Here is an 18,004-nt window from a genome sequence, read left to right on the forward strand (position 1 = left end):
AGCTGTAGAATGCATGTTCTACTCTTTAGTTTGCAATATTTCGGGGATTTTTGAAGCTATATTGCTTAAATAGCAGAATTTTAAGACTGGAAGTCAAAATCCTCCATGCTTCGTTGATAGTTGAAGAAATTCCTTTTTAACTTCTTGGTATTGGCTAGATCAAAAAAATTGCAGAGGTTGACTATATAATTGCTTTTCTTCAGCTTCTGTGATGTCTCTAATATTTATTATGTACAACTGAGCAGGAAAGATTATGGTTTTGAGTACTATGGCTTTAGAAGAAAAGGAGACTGGCCCTATTTTCCAGTCTTCCAATATTTCTAGGTTCTTGGGCTGGTAATATTGGGTAAGTAGAGAAGGGAATTCCAAGTATATAATGAGGGGTTCTCTCTTTGGTGTAGTCCAAAAGGAATTCCTCCAAGATCCTACTTTAGTAGTAGGCCAGGCACTTCTGACAAGATCAAGATGAGATAAGGAATCGTGACGTGATTGGTTGTTGAGATGATGACGCATTGTGTGTGACGTCATGCGTTTGGAATGTTAGGAATTTTTCTGTGTGTGTGACGTTACGTTGTTTTGTTCACGTATGGAATTATGGGTGATGATTAGAGATAAGATACGTGTCGTGATTGGTGGGACACTTTGAACGAGATCAAGATAAGATAAGACATCTTTCTTGTGATTACGTGATTATATCATTCAAGATAAGATAAGGAATCGTGTCGTGAATGTTTGTTATTATCAGATGTAGATAAGTGACGTTATTGTTTTGAATGGAAAAGGGAGATATATTAGTGAATAAGGATTCGTGTCGTGATTGGTGGAACACTTCTCACAAGATCAAGATAAGATGAGGAATTGTGACGTGTATGCGCGTTGTTTTCAGATGAAGATAAGTGACGTAATTTGTTAGTTGTAAATAAGTGACATTATTGTTTTGAATGGAAAAGGAAGATATTAGTGGATAAGGATTTGTGTCATGATTGGTGGAGTACTATGAACAAAATAGGGGTAGGGTGAATGGGGGGAAGCGTTCTGGGGAACATACGTCTCTCTATGATATCACATTATGTTTGGGTTTGCCTATGGAATTGTGGGCGATGTTTTTGAGATAAGATATCTTGGAATTTTCCCAGGGTGACACACATCCGTCATTGTCATCATGTTTTGTCTTTGGTTGTCTACAGATGGCTGTACTAATTTTCCAATACAGTTTGGGTATTTCTTTCCTGTTGAAGGTGGGAATTCTTAGAGTAGAGTCGTGATGGCGGCAGTGATTAGGCTTTTCAGAATAATTTAATTATATGCTGGTGTCCCTCAAACACACACTTTTTCCCCGTAGCTCATACATATTTTATTCTATATTCATATTCTAAAGACAATTCGAATTCTTAGAGTAGTTCTTGAAATTCTTAGATATGGCGGCAGCGTTATGGGGAAAAAAACAAAACAAAAAAAATATCCAGTATTAGAAATGCGCTTATCCAAACATACGACCAGCGGTTATTGTAATTAGAAATCACTTATGTTTAAGTTTAAATAAAAAAGATTAGCTTACATTTCTTTCCAGAATGGGACATCTTGAAACTATCGAGGTTTTCTGAATATTCCAAATTGCTGATTTTAACATATTCATAGCACAAAACACACAAACAAGATCTGAAATGAAGTTGACACTTTTTTCATTATAGGTTACTGGGGCTAACATATTCACACCACAAAAACACACAAAACATAGGAATTGAAAGATATTTCTGTAAATAACCAGAAAAGCTAGTTGACTACTTGATTTAAATTACTATCCGATTGGTTCTCTGCATTAATTCCTTCCCACAGTTGCTCATGCTATGTTTCCCAATGCTTGGTGGGAAAGTCTATGCGCCGTTTTGTTGAGGATGTGTGTTTATTTCCTGTTTCGAATTCAGGAATTCTGACAAGTGAAATGATTTTTTTTTTTCAAATTGATTGGTTATTTTCTCTATTTTACTTTTAAAATTCAGTTTAACTACATATTCTAACAGAATAACTGAGCAAAATAAATAAATAAATAAAATGCATGTGAATTTATTTTCCAACACTGTAGATTTCTCATTAAGTCTCATCTTAAAGATATCTCTCTTATCCGGTCGCCAATTTGTTGTACCTAGGTGAGAAATCATGTGTTCAAGTTAGAACTCTTGTTTTCCCATGGGAAATTATTGCTGTAGTAAATTAATGATTACATTTATTTTTTTAAAACCAATATGACTATTAATTTTACCTTCGATTCCTTGTGCTCATAATCTATTTCTGTAAATGGAACTTATTTTATTTATTTATTTTTTCTTTAGCATTAGTAATTTTAAGTAACGGATATGAGACAAACAAGGTTTTGCACTCTCCACAGCATTTTCTTTTAGAAACTTCTTTTGCCAGCACAACAAATAAATAGTTATTTCTTATTATTTCAAATGAATATTAGCTCTGTAATATATACTTTGTTAATTTCTATGTTACCTTTTATTTGACTGTAATATTATTAACAAATTGTATTTACTGAATCTAACATACAGAAATTAAATCAAGTGAAAAAGAGAGTATTTTTTTCCTCTTATTCTTCTGATTTAACATTTGCGCTGATGTTCATAGTGCATGATTTGCCACTGGTCTTTACGTGTAATTCACGTGATTTTTCTCCATGTGACATTTCAAAACAGGTTGAACTATGGTTTTTACATAGTTCAACTATGTAAAACTCATTTCCGTTAGTCCCATTTGACTGTTGTCCTCTCAGCCTGACATTTATTTCACAGTAGGGATATTTATATATATATTTTAACACAATTATTATATTAGATATTCTTTCCAATACAAATAAATAGTTATTTATTTTTATTTCAAATAAAAATTAGCTCAGAAAAAAAAGAAAGATAAATTGTAAAGAAAAAAATGTTTACCCTCATATAAATATTTATGATCACAGCAAACAAGAAATTCATCAGCTTTTTCAAAGTTTTGAAATTCATGCAAATATTGTTTTCATCATTTGGTATCATTTAAATGAAGAACGGATCTGGCTATTAAGTTCGTTAATGTTTTTAATTTTTCTCTTCCTTTGGCGAGTGATAGTTGATATTAGCATGTTGATTCTATCATCCAATTTCTTAGTTTGTCCAGAGATAGTGAACCAGTTTCCCACTTCAGCTGATGATTATTTTCTATTAACCAAAAATTCTGCTTTTTAACTCTTTCAGGTAATTTTTTCCACCTACGTGGTGATTTTGTCAATGCATATCTTACAATAATTCCATCAGAAATACAAATTTCTTTAGGAAATAAATTTGAACTCTTATTCAAAAGAAATTGTACATCAATTATACCAATGATAACCGAAAATTCGTATTTTTCACCTACTGTCGATTTTTCATATTCGTTTTCCTTCATTCTTCTTCTTAGATTACTTCATATTACACCACAAATAAATAGTTATTTAATTATTATTATTTCACTGATTATTAGCTCTGATCTTATATTTTATGTTAACTTTCTGTTACAAAATTCTAAACAATTGGAACTCTTCATGAAGAACCATTCAATGAATTTTGTGGTGCACCCATTATTTTTACATTACCGAACACAAAACACCACAACACAAAAACAGCAGCTGCTGTTGATGAACGTTTACCTTAAGTCCAAAGTCACTCGACTCTATGGTATTTTGTTATAGTATTGTTTACACTTGCCATGCTCTACCCTGACTGTTCCTTCAAACATGAACCCTTTGCGCAGATGACTCAATGACATGTTTTCACATGCTGCTGGATATACTGTTGGTGTGTTTTTATCTTACTTTGTGTGGGGAAAGGTAAAATTTGTATTTGTGTCATCTGGAGAGTAGTACAAATATTTTTACTATACCAAACTTTAAGAGTTAAAGTCACGTTTTGGGTTAATTAGGTGCTCTCTCTGTGTAAAACAATCAAATTCTAACAGTTCAGATTTTCGATTATGTGAACGAATTGTTTTCAGATAACTCAAACAATGTCAATAGGTAGCATTAGTTTCACAGTAGTGATTCTTTTTTTACAATAATTAAACAGAATGCATTAAGGTATAAAGTTATGGATTTAAATATCAAATTCTAATCAGAATAACTGAGTAAAAAGTTCACTGTGGAAAAACACAACAACGAAAACACATCTTTGTTCATTAAGTTTACAAATGCATATTTTATTTTGCTGAAATACTATTTACAAGTATATTCACAGAGAAATAATCAAAACGTGTAATTACCTAAAATATTTCACTATATTTACTTTGCACTCTTAACATTTTCCAAAGAGTTCAATAAAGAAAAATTTCATTACTCACTGTTTCTTGGTTACAATACATCAAAATAGCTGGTCACAAAAAAAGAGTTATTAGATCAGATACCATGGTAAGCACAGATCCATACATTTGATATTGTGTCAGTCTGGAAATGACACCATGCCTCCCTAAACATTCTGTGTATTCTTTTGTCAACAAATATACACAGTTTTGTAAAATGTTCATAAATGTCCCAAAATAAAGAATCTTTATCGAATTGGATAAAATCTTGAAAGTCTAATTTTACTATTGATGAATTTAAATGATTAGCGATAATTTTCCCCATGATACGAATATCTGGTAATTCAGTTTCAAAAAATAGAAAATAATTATCAGTGTCGTACATTTTTGTTGAAAATCTCTCAGCTTCTTCACAACTAATAAAGAAAACTTTACTTCCATCAGCTCCTGTATCATCGAGTATTAGTTCCCCATCTTGGCATTTCAGAATATAACACTTGCTGAGGTCCATTTCGTAGTCAACTCTTCTTTGCAAGTAGGATATCAGACCACTTCCTGCATAACTTTTCCCAAGGGATCACGGATAAATACATCACAGCGTGTCTTCTAAAATAATAATCGGTTTCCATCCTTTTAGAGCTATGTGAAGAGTCTTGTCTCTTGCTATTTTCCTGAAAAAAAATTTTCAATGACTTTTGTTGCTCACCCATTACTTTACTGGACACAAAACACCACAACACAATAGCTACTCTGCCTGAATGAATTTGCCATAACTGCAAAGACACTTGACTCATTTGTTTTTCCTGATAGAACTGTTTACCTGACCCTTCACCCTGACCGTTCCTTCCAAACTGAAACTTTCGCACAGATGATTCACGGATATGTTTGTACATGCTGTTGGATATGATGCTGATGTGAGATTATCTTACTTTGAGATATCATAGGGCAAATCTTATCTCTGTGGCTCGAAAGGTATTCTATATTATTTGTCCTTATTATGTTAAGTATTTTATCCTCAAAAAGTGTTTTTGATGTTAGACCATGTGACTAGTTCTCTCACTCATATGTCCGAAATTGTTGGAATGGGAAAAAAATAGCATTAGGGGTGGAAGTGAAAAGGTATTCAAGAGGGTGATGGAGGTCTTCCCTGAAATGCTCCCCCTATTTTCCCTTTTTCCTCCAGAAGATGTCTGCTCAGGCTAGTAGAGATGCGGATATCTTTTAGTGATGTTACCTCCAACTGATACTGATAAATGCAGAGCAAAAAAAAAAAAAAAAAACGCTTCCCTGCAATGCTCCCCCACCCCATACTCTAACCCCTCATCCGTCTCTCCTCCAGAAAATGTCTGCTCGGCCTACTGGAGATGAGCGAGCTCTTAATTTTCAGATATCTTTTAGTGATGTCACCTCCAACGGATACTGATAACTTTGGAGGAAAAAAAAGCATGCTTTTTTTGATGTTTTTTATTGAGGTTTTCAATACAATCCAGTCTCCAGCTGCTATGATGTAGTGGGTGCCATATAAATATGGCTCCAATTCCTGGAAGAATTTTCGTCTAACTGTTCCACTGTATGGTGCATAAACATTCGACCTTTATTGAGGTCTCATCAGTGGGAGCCAAACCCAGGAGAGAGATATCAACGATCAAGTAATGCAGAAGTCTTATATATATCAATACAAGTAGACAAAATGTGCTTGACCTTATTAATAAAAATCTCTGGATGATAGAAAGATTGGTTTTAAACCTTTTCTCAAGGAAGGAAAACAAAGTTTTGCACATGAAATATATTCACGTCAGAGCTACTTGTATATAGAGGCTAAAGACTTCATATCGCTTGCTTTAATATGTATCCCATAATGCAAAGCACACCCCCCCCTTTCAAGCTATATAATGCAATGCATAATGGAAAGGGCACTTCCCAGACCGGTTTCGACCTTTATTTGAGGTCCCATCATTGGGAACCAGACCTGGGATCAAGGATCAAGTAATGCAGAAGTCATATCTCATATACAAGTAAACAAAAGGTCTTTCACGCACAAAACTTTGTTTTGCTTCCTTGGGAAAAGGATTAAAACCAAGTATAAAATTCTTGGTATCTTTAATATAATAAACCCAAGGTAAAACTTTCTACACACACACACACACACACACACATATATATATATATATATATATATATATATACACACACGTAATTATATGCTTCAACTCGGTTGTTGTAATACATTTTTAAAAATAGATTTAATGACTTAAAAACCGAGATTACTTATAAAGATTTAATAAGATTAATACAACTAGTTTCGGCTTATAATAGCATCAGGTATTCTTAAAGGAAGAGAATAGTAATAAACATTGAAGTATCTAAAAACTTGAAAATATAGGTAAAATATCGCCACACATAATTGATACATAAAAAATGTATTTTTTCAAGTTGTTCTAACAGACGTGCCATTGTTTATTGCAAGTATGCGTGCAGACTCACGTGAATGCCAATATTGAATACCTGCAGCATGGCTATCTGGGATGTTATAACTTAAATTGTTGTTTAAGTGGACCTGGTTCAGAAGGAATTCCCTTGATTCTATAATTTTTCTCTCAAACTCATTATCAGAGCGAAAAGTATTTTCTGATCTATCCCAGCAAACGGAGTGGCTTTGTTGATCATCATTAGGATTATTTGAAAAAAGAACATGACTGGATAACGCAGTTGCATGTGATCTTTTGTAAGAGATGTCTCTCTTATGCTCTTCTATCCGTTGCTCAACAGATTTGTTAGTTTGTCCGAAATAAGGGATATTGCAATCGCACCATAATTTATATACACCTGGATATTTTAGGTTGTGATGAGGAGGCTTTGGATGATTGATTAGAGAACGGATTTTTGGAAGGGTGGTGAAGAACGTCTTTATGTTATATTTTTTAAGGACTTTTGCTAATTTGTTAGAGACTGTGCTAATATATGGGATGGAGATGCTGCCTTTAAAATTACTAGTTCCTGTGGTGCACTGTCTAGGAGGATCCAGAAGAAATTTCTTAATCGTTTTTTCAGAGTAACCATTTTGTTTAAAGATAAGCAAGAGTTGATTTATTTCTTTTTGTAGTTCATCTTGTTCATTCAAGAGAGAGCGTGCTCTGTGTCCTAAGGTAGATATAGTTCCAAGTTTTTGTGGTGGAAAATGATGAGAAAGATTATGCAGATATCTATTGGTATGAGTAGGTTTTCTGTATATAGAGATTTTTAATCTTTCAGAGCATCGTGTAAGCATGACATCCAGGAAAGGCAAGGAGTTATTATTTTCTAGATCAGCAGTAAATTTTATATTAGGATGTTGGATGTTAAGATGATTAAGAAAAGCTATGAGAGTTGTGTGCCTGTGATTCCAAACAATGAAAATATCATCAACATATCTTTTCCAAACTTTCGGTTTAAATGAGAAGGAAGATATGGCTTTTGTTATTGTTAATTTAACTTGTATGTATTGTTACAATACTACAAGTTAAATTTTGTTTAACACCATACAGCAGCTATGAAGACATGCATATGATTGGTGCGGTATTAAGAAAAGATCGCGTGACCCAATGGCAACCAATAATTGTTGAGTTGAAATACTAATTCTCTTCGACCGAATTCCATAACATCTGAAACTGTCATAATAACATTCACTATATAATTCTTAGTTTTAACACATTCATGACAGGGTGACATTTATCGTTCTGTTGGAACTTCTTATTACCTGCGGGATCAAGTCTCACAAATTTTCAACCCTTCGTTGAATTTTTATTGCTGTTTGCGTTTGAACTGGCAGAGGAAATCACACACAGATTATATGGCATGTTTCAATTCATGGTAGAATTTTATTTGAAGTTAGCCTCTGTGATCTGCCATAATTACATCGAGAATTTCAAACGCAAGAAAACACTTTCATATAATTGAAAAATTGGACAATAGTTTTTAGTTAGTGTGTTTCAAGTGCAACATATGGTTTTGCTTGAGTTTATAAAGCATAGTTTCTGTGAGGGGGGGGGACATGTGATTCATCATTTAGCGCCATTTTTATTCCAGCTGTGGGTAATTGCACTATTTGTTGAGAAATATATTACACAGACCACAAAAGGCTGTACCTTATTCAGGGATACAATAAAACTACTTGTTTTTCTTGCATCTGCAGTATAATGGCTGTTGGGGAATGAGTTACTCTCGCCTCGACAGCAACATATTTTAAACATTTTTCGTGTGCGAAGTACATGCAAAACTTTTTAATGTCTTTTTTCGTAAAGTAAAATCAGGGGTGCGAGTTATACTCGAGGCCAGTTATTTTCAAGTAAATAGGGTAAGCATTTCACCAATAAGTTGACATCCTTCTGCTGCATCCCATACTCAGCTGACTTCTATGGTGAGTTACAATGCATAAACATTTTTCTCACTACCATTTTTTTTTCTTTCAAATCAACAATAATCAATTTTACACTGAATATTGTAAATTTATATATAAATAAATATTATAAATAAAATAAAATATTATTTATAATTATAAAATAATTATATTAAAATGTTTTAGTTTTTGATTATTTATAATATTTATAATTTTTTATAATATTATAAAATATTATATAGTATAAATTTACAAATAAATAAATTAAGTTAGATTAATTTTCTATTAACTTTTCCCCAATTAAAAACTGCCCGGCACATCAGCAACTCGATTGGTAAATTTTCGGCATGCTCCGGCACATCAACTCGTTTGTCAATTTTTGTCACACGCACATAAAAAGGTTCGCCACCACTAAATTGTCATAAACCAAGTATCTCAACATCGAACATTAACTTTTTCACACTAAAAGTGTGCAAATTGTGTGTAAAACAATTTTGTTATTACAGTGCTAATATTGATAAAATTGCAGTATAATGTTACAGATATTTTTTTTTTAAAAAAATTCGGGATTTAACGGACACACTTTAGCCCCTATTAGTCCGTTAAATCGAGGCAAAGAAAAAATGGGATATGACTGGAACCAGAGTTGACAAGGAGGCATATAGATTAGTGAAGAATAGTGCAAAGAGAGCTGTGGCAAGGGCGAAGGCGAGGGCAGTTGAAGAGGTTTATGAAGTACTGGAGAGAAACGGTGGTGAAGCTAAGTTGTTGAGAATAGCGAAAGCTAGAGATAAGGCCTCGAAAGACATAACATCAGTTAAGCAGATAAAGGACGCCACATGAGATAAAGGACGCCACAAGAGGAGGACAAAATCAGCGGAAGATGGGAAGAATATTTTCGTAATCTTCTAAATGAGGAGAATCCAAGAGTGAGGTGTGAGGATGGAGAGGCAAACGAAGGATTGGTGCAGGACATAAGCAGAGAGGAAGTGTATTGGGCACTGAGAAAAACGAAGAATGGAAAGGCTGTGGGGGCGCACCAGATACCTGGAGAAACTTGGGCAGTGAGGGCGTAGACATGTTATGGAATCTGATGAGGAAAATAGCTCAACAGGAAAAGATACCAGAGAAAAGGAGGAAAAGCATTCTCGTCCCAATCTACAAGGGAAAAGGAGATGTTCAAGATTGTGGCAACTATAAAGGGATCAAGCTGATGTCACACACGTTGAAGATATGGGAAAGAGTAATTGAAAGAAGGATATGGCGGGAAACAAAAATTAATGAGGAGCAGTTTAGATTTATGCCAGGAAGAGGGACAACGGATGCGTTATTTGCGCTAAGGCGACTGATGGAGAAATATAGGGAGATGCAGGTGAAGCTACATATGGTGTTTATAGACCTGGAAAAGGCGTACAACAGAGTGGCCAGGCAGGACATATGGAGGTGTATGAGGAAGAAGGGGAGTGTCGGAAAAGTACGTGAGGTTGGTGAAGGAGATGTATGAGGGAGCAAAAACTCAGGTCAGGTCTAGTGTCAGCATGACAGAGGGATTTCCCCATTGTCGTAGGGCTCCATCAGGGATCAGCTCTGAGCCCCTACCTGTTTGATCTGGTCAAGGATGTACTAGTGGGGGACATCAAGAAGGAGGCGCCATGGAGCATGATGTTTGCCGATGATATTGTTTCTCTGCGAATCATCCCGAGAGAAGCTTGAAAATACCCTGGAAGAGTGAAGAAAGGTATTGGAGGAGAAAGGCATGAAAATTAACCGGGGAAGTGACGAGGATATGATCATACAACTCCAGTGTGAAAGGTTAACTTCAGGGAAGAAATTCACGTACCTTGGGTCGGTCGTCGAGAGGAATGATGACCTGGATGAGGAAATACAGCACCGAATAACATGCGGCTGGAGGAAGATGGTGGTGAGGCCGGCGATGCTCCATGGCGCAGAGACGTGGTCAATAAGAAAGGCAGATGGAGGTGGCGGAGATGCTGATGTTGAGATGGATGAGTGGTGTGACAAAGAAGGACAGGATAAGGAATGACTACATCAGAGGGACGATCGGTAAGAAGGTACAAGAAAGCAGGCTGAGGTGGTTCGGTCATGTAGAGAGAACCACCTCAGCCTGCTTTCTTATCTTTTCACGTAAACCTACAGTACTGTACTGTGTTTATCTCCACTGTAGGTTTACGTGAGAAGATAAGGTGAAAAAGAAATTATTCATATCTATTTACAGCAGGGGTCCCAAACGCAGCAAAGGGCCACTCAATTAGATTTATATCAGACGCGATTCGTATTCAATATTATTCTGTAAACCAAAACATAAACTAATAAAAGAAAGGTCTAACAAAAGCCCTTTTGTTGCGGGGCCTTTACGACTTACGTAAATAGTTACACCACATTTAAATTTATAACCATTTTTAATTATAAATTTTAAAAATATAAGAAGTTTAGATAATATAAGTTCGGTTACATTTTATTCGTACTTTAAGAAATAATTATTTAAATACATTATCTAGGAGATTTTTATCTAGGAGTCCTTTTTTTAATTTGATTTTGATCCTGAAACCTGACATCTTTTCCTCTGTACCAACATGTCAATATCTGCTTTTTTGTTTCGTATTGCAATATGAAGTATTGCGTTTAATCTAGAATCTTTCATCCGTGAGCGGAACTTTGACTTATTAAGTTTCATAATTTTCAATTATGAAAGAAAGAGACAAACGAAGATTAACAACAGCATAAATGAAGTTTATGAGCAAAACTGCCAAGTGTACTCTATTTGATCACAAAAGAAAATAAGAAATTCTGAAAGAATTAAACCAAGAATCAATAATAGAAAAAAAATTAAAAAACATAAATGGATGGAACATGTTCAAAGAATGAAAATAGAAAGATTACCAAAACAAGCCTTAAAGTAGAAGCCATTACGAAAAAGAAAACCAGGACGTCCTCTTTAAAGATTCAACGATGACTTCTAAGGCAGTAACAGGCCACGCTAGGCCTAAATCCTTCATATGCATGATGACGATGATAATTGAAAATAATTGCTCACATACATAGGTGCTTCCAAAGATTGACAACATTTTTTCACAATAAATTTTACATTTGAGATATTTACTGCCGAGGTATTTATAAAAATTTGGTATGCCAACTTCATTATATTTATTTTTTAGTTCAGTGTTGCACTGGAGTTCAATTAATTCCATTTGTAATTCTTCGTCAACATTTTCAATTCTTCTTCTTCTGCAGCTTTTCTTACTTAAGTAGGGTCGCTGTTTGTAATGAGTCTCCTCCACAACGTCCTGTCTTGGGCTGTAGCCATATCCAAATTCTTCATCCTCAAGTCCTCCTCCACCATCTCTTCTTTGGCCGCCCGCGCTTCCTTCTCCCCTGCACATCCACCTGCATGAACTTTCGTCCCGCATACTCTTCCTCCATCCTCATCACATGACCAAACCATCTGAACCTTGCGTCCAGTATCTTTGCTCCTAAGTTCGTAACTTTCACCGTTTCCCTTACATAGTCATTTCTCAGACGATCCTTTCTGGTCACACCCCAAATCCACTTAAGCATTCTCATCTCCGCTACCTCCATCCTGCTGATGTTCTTTTTCCTCAGGGCCACAGTTTCCATAGCATACGTCATAGCTGGTCTCACTACTGTCCTGTAAATTTTGCCTTTCAGATTGATCGGCACCCTCTTATCGCATAACACTTCAGCCATCTCTCTCCAGTTCTTCTATCCTGCATCCCACTTCCTTCTCAGCCTCACCATCCACTTTCATTGTTGAACCTAAGTATCTAAAGTCACTGACTTTGCTGATTTCCTTCCAGCTCCAGATCTGTCTCCTGGCTGCCATCCACTTTGCAACACATGTACTCTGTCTTACTTCTGCTCAGTCTCATACCTCTTTCTCTCTCTCTTCCAGCACTTTCCTCCAACTTTCCAGTTTAGCTGCCATTTCTTCTCTTGATTCTGCACACAGCACGATGCCATCTGCATACAACATAGTCCAAGGCGAGTACTTTTCAGCATTATTTCTAGAAATCGATTTAAGTGTAGGGAAGTGGGCTAAATTATTCTTTGCAACTGCGTTTGCCAAAGATAAAGTTTTGCCAGAAATGATTTAATTGAATTCCACATATGAGAGATCAACTGTTCACGTCCTTGCAGAGCAGTATTTAAAATGTTTAAGTGGCTTGTTATGTCGATTAAAAAGGCCAAGTCTTTGCACCAATCTTCATCGGTGAACTGAGGAATCAATTTTCCTTTGGATGAAGTAAACATGTCGATTTCTTTTAAGAGTTCAAAAAATATTTTTAAAACGACGCCACCATGACTAAGCCGTCTAACCTCCGTATAATATAGCAAACTGCTGTATTGTGAATCCAGTTCATCCAACAAAGCAATGAATTGTCGATGATTCAAGGCGTGAGAGCGTATTCTGTTTACTGTTTTAATCGCTATACTCATGACGTGTTCCATTTTTAGTTTTTTTTTAGCACAAAGTGACTCCTGGTGCATTATGCAATGAAACGATTTAAGTTTGTCCTTGCACAACATTTCCTTTTTCATTTGAAGTTTTCTAACAAGTCCGACGTTAACACCAACCATAGCAGGAGCCCGATCTGTAGTCACACTTACTAATTTTGACCAGTCCGCGTGAGCATTTTCAATACACAAATATAAGTCACTTCCTGTCGTTCTTCCTGACATAGGCACTATATCCAATAGTTCTTCAGTCACATTCATATCGTCATCAACGCTACGAATAAACATTGCTAACTGGGAAGTATTAATAATGTCTGTACATTCGTCAACTGCAATGGGAAACGCTACAAAACTCTTTTTTTTTTTTTCACGCAATATCTCTTTGAAGTTATCTGCTATATCTTCAATACGCTCGGTAACAATATTTCCTGATAGGCTTATACTTTGAAATGCTTGCTTTTTTTTTTTTTTTTTTTTTTTTTCGGACATATGATTTCGATTCACTTGAAATACATCAGTGAAATTCATTAGTGAAAAGGCTAGGCTACTGCGAAGCAGTAGCCTAGCCTTTTCGCTAATGAATGAATCCTTGTAATTCTTTTATTTTATGCTAATTAATGCAGTTAATTTTATGCAGTTATGCTTTAATACTGCATCTTTACATTTGTTTACATTTCTCTCGACTGCAAATGGCCATGTAAGTCTTTGTGTGCGTAAGTTTTGATAAATTTTAACTTTTCACAATAGATTTGTGTATACGTTATGGTAGCAAATGATAAATAGACTTACTATCAAATAATAAAATAAAATCTACTCATATTTTATGCATTCGTGACATACCTAACGTTTTTTTAATTTTTTTCGATATGTGTAAGCTACGCGGTTCGTCTGCGTGTTTTTTCGGCGGAAATCTTCAAAACATTTTCAACATATTTATTCAAAATAAACCGCGTATAAGTGGATCCTCTGTTCAAACCCGCGTTCAACTGTATGTGTGTGTGTATATTATTTATTGCGAGTTTTGTCATTCTCGTTATTATCTAAAAAATGAACGTCACTGAAGCGCCATTCATGCTGGTAGCAATTTTGCTGCCAGTTAATTTGTGCGATTCGAGGGGAGAAATAATCCTTCTAATTTTTTTTGTTCAACCATTGCATGATCGCCGGACCGCATACATTCAGTCTGAAACGGAAAATTTGTGTGGACGAAAGGCTTTTTCACGTGCAAAAAACATTTTGTTAACAAGTTTCCCGTTTCGCACTGAATGTGCGCGGTAGCCTGCTACATAACCACGTAACTCTTTATATAATAAATATAAATAAAAATGCCTAATAAACGTTCATAAAACAGGGTTTCCTGAGACCCAGAAATTATATTAAGGGTTTCTTTAGGGTGAAAAAGATTGAGTTAGAGGGAACATTAGGAGAGAGGCATCCTGAAACGACCGCCTGCAACTGGAGGTAAAAATAGTGTGTAAATAGAAGAGAAGAGAAAAAATGTTGCATTTGCTCGTTCGGTGAAAAACTATTCTTAGAGAATTCGGTGTTATTAATAATTTTAAAATTAAAATTTTTATTATACATCTTCAAGGCCCACCTTTCCTAATTGGGTTGTGGGGGCAACAGCTTCAATAGGAACTTACAATGGTCACGATCCTCTGCCACCAAGCTCAGGTGTTCTGGTGGGATTCCCAAACGTGTCCACCCAAGGTTTTGGATATAATCTACCAGCGAGTCCTTGGCCTTCCACCCTCTGGCTTGGCAAAGAAGGCCCGCTGAGGGAGCCTCTCTTGTGGCATTCTGACCAGGTGCCCCTAGCAACTTAACTGTGATCTCTCAACACGGAGAAGCAGCGGTCGAGTATTGAGGGTTTCCCGAATTGCAGAGCGTCTGACTCTGTCGAGTCTTGTCAGCTCCGCAACCCCTCGAAGGAACCCATTTCAGTCGCTTGGATTCGTGTCCGCATTCTTTAGGTCATTAACCAACTCTCATGACCATAGGTGAGGATGGGGACATAGACTGTATTGAAGACAGCCAGCTTTTCCTTCTGGCTTAACTCCCACTTCAATACTACCGAACGGCCAAGCTCCCGCAATATTGAGCTTGCTAAGCCAATTCCAGTATCTAGCTCTACGTCCCATTTTCCATCATTCGTGAATATGGACCCAAGGTATTTAAACTTCTCCACCTGCCTCATTGGGACTCCACTTACATGTAGAGTGCACTGGGATGGTTGTCGTGAGACCACAAATGTTTCAGTTTTGGCTACACTGATCTTCATTCCGGCTTCTGCACAAACAGCTACAAACCTATCCAGATTCCACTAAAGGTCATCTGTGGAAGAGCTAAGCAGAACTAGGTCATCTGCAAAAAGCAGACGTCCAATGCTACATCTTCCAATTCTGACACACTCACTGCCTCGGCTGCGCCTATCAATCCAGTCCATAAATATTATGAAAAGGAGGAGTGACAGAACACACCCTTGGCGGAGGCCAACGGAGACTGTGAAAGGTTCGGACTTTGTGCTGTTTCCCCTGCAACAAAACTCTGAGCATTCATACAGGGACTTGATGTCAACTAATAGTTGGCCATCCGCTCCATACTCCTGTACTACTTGCCAAAGCTTATCCCGAGGAACCCGGTCATATGCCTTCCCCAAGTCCACAAAACATGTGAAGACATTCTTGGCATATTCCCAAGATTTCTCAAAGACTCGCCTTAAAGTGAAGATTTGGTCAATTGTGCTTCTACTCAACTATGCTCCTGCACGTCTTTCCAAGCACCTAGCATACATTTTCCCAGGTGGGCTGAGCAGAGAGATGCCATGATAGTTACTGCTATCCTCCCTTCTTGAAGACCGGTATTATTATGCCTGTCTGCCTTTGCTTTGGTACTCGCCCAGATATCCAAGCTGCCCGACACACTCGAGTCAGCCAGAGAACACCGTCTCGATTTAAGGCTTTTAGCATTTCGGGCCGAATTTCATCATCGCCAGCAGAGATGATGAAATCTGAGACTAGGTATTGCCCCGATCTGCACCTCTTGGATGTCCACAACTGCTGGGCCATCCGGGTTAAGAAGGCTCTCAAAGTATTCACTCCATCTGTGGAGTGAATACTTTCATCTGTGGAGTGAAAATCTTCTCGGTTGTTAAAAGTGCACCATCAGAGACCTTAATTGCCCTTGCTGTGCACGATTTCCTCCCTCGAAAGAGAGGGATGGTCTGCCAGCATAGTTTGCATTTGCATAGGATAAGTCTAATCTTTCTCCAAAGGATTCCCAAGCCTTCTGCTTTGCTGTCTTTACTGCCTCAGCAGCAGCTTTTCGTTCCTCAGCATACCGCAAACGCATCTCAGGTGATCTGACCCTAAGCCATGTTAGGTAGGACTCCATTTTTTGCCCGGACAGTTTTTTGACTTCTTGGTTCCACCAAGGTGTCATTTTCTCACTGTCCGTTGCCATGCTGAGTCGCTTTCTGCCACAGCACGAGAGTACAGAGGCAGTAACAGCTGTTCTGAACAGCTTCTACTCCTCCTCAACATCTGCAGTATGCTTGGGAATCTCTTTGAACCTGGCGGAAATGTCATCTGCAAAATTCTTCCTCACAGCCTCATTTTCCAATGCCTCCCATTTCACATGGTATAGCTGCTTAGGCCTACTAGCATTGATGGTAGCATCTGGTTTCTGAAGCCGTAGCATGCACACAACAAGGTGGTGGTCAGTTGACAATTCTTCATCTCTTCTCACACACGAACGTCCAACACTGAGGAAAAAAGGTCTGCTGAGACTATAAAGAAGTCAATTAGAGACCTTTGTTCTAGTGTATTCTTGTACCAGGTATACTTATGGACTTCTCGGTGCAGGAAGAAGGTATTCATTATGGACAAGCTGTTAGTACAGCAGAAGTCCAATAATTTCAACCCATTCGCGTTAAGGTCAGGGGCGTCGTTCCTCCCAACCACACCCTTCCATGTCTGGTCATCTGTTCCAACATGTGCATTGAAGTCAACCATTAGCAAGATTGATTCCATGTCTGCCACCCTGTCAAAAGCAGCATCCACTTCCTCTAGGAAGGCAGAGTATTCTGACTCCAGATTAGGTGCATAGGCTTGCACCACAGCCAAATCATGGTTTTTCATCTGAAGCCTTAATACACATACTCGTCCCCCCAATGGGATCCACTCAGCAACACAGTCTGACAGCTGGGGGATTGTGAGTATCCCCACACCCGCCTGAGCAGACATTGTCGGGCTCACACCAGAGTAGTAGAGCTTCCACCCCTTATCCAGGTCGACAGTTCCAGAGCCTCTCCTCTTGGTCGAAGAAAGCCCGACTAAGTCTAGCCGGTAACGCTTGGCTTCTTCGACCAGTTCCAACTCCTTCCCTGTCAGAGAGAAGATGTTCCAGTTGCGACAACAGCACCAGACTAAAGCCATAGTCTGGTGCTGTTGTCGTTGCCATTTCCGTCCTTTTGCAGAACCATTTCTTTTGCATTGCCCCTAAACACCTCCCCAAACGGGTAGCCGGCCCATTGATGGAGTTTCCTCTAGCAGAGTGCTGAGGAGTGGTGTCTAAGGGAGACTGTAACATATTTTTCGAACGGGTCCCTCTGCCTAAAACCCGAACGCGTCCCTTGGTAACCCGCGCGACGGACGATGCGGTATTAACATTTTTTGATGGCCTGATCATGTTACAGTGTTTGATAATGTCCTGTTAGCACAAGACGAAATGAGCAAAATAGGAAAGATTCCCCTCGAATACTCGAATAGCATTTGGGGGAAGGAGCAAGAAGAAAGAAAGAAGCAAGGGAGGAAGAGGAGGGACCAG

The 18,004-nt window shown here is 37.5% G+C and overlaps 1 pseudogene; it reads right to left on the reverse strand.

Annotated features, from left to right (window-relative positions):
- LOC150101249 (general transcription factor II-I repeat domain-containing protein 2 pseudogene) overlaps positions 1-13,705 on the reverse strand; it is a 46,497-nt pseudogene extending 32,792 nt beyond the window's left edge.
- Between the last annotated feature and the right edge of the window lie 4,299 nt (positions 13,706-18,004).

This window comes from Typopeltis vanoorti, chromosome 12, assembly GCF_054136105.1.
Source record: "Typopeltis vanoorti isolate ZY-2024b chromosome 12, IOZ_Tvanoo_1.0, whole genome shotgun sequence".
NCBI lineage: Eukaryota > Metazoa > Arthropoda > Arachnida > Uropygi > Thelyphonidae > Typopeltis > Typopeltis vanoorti.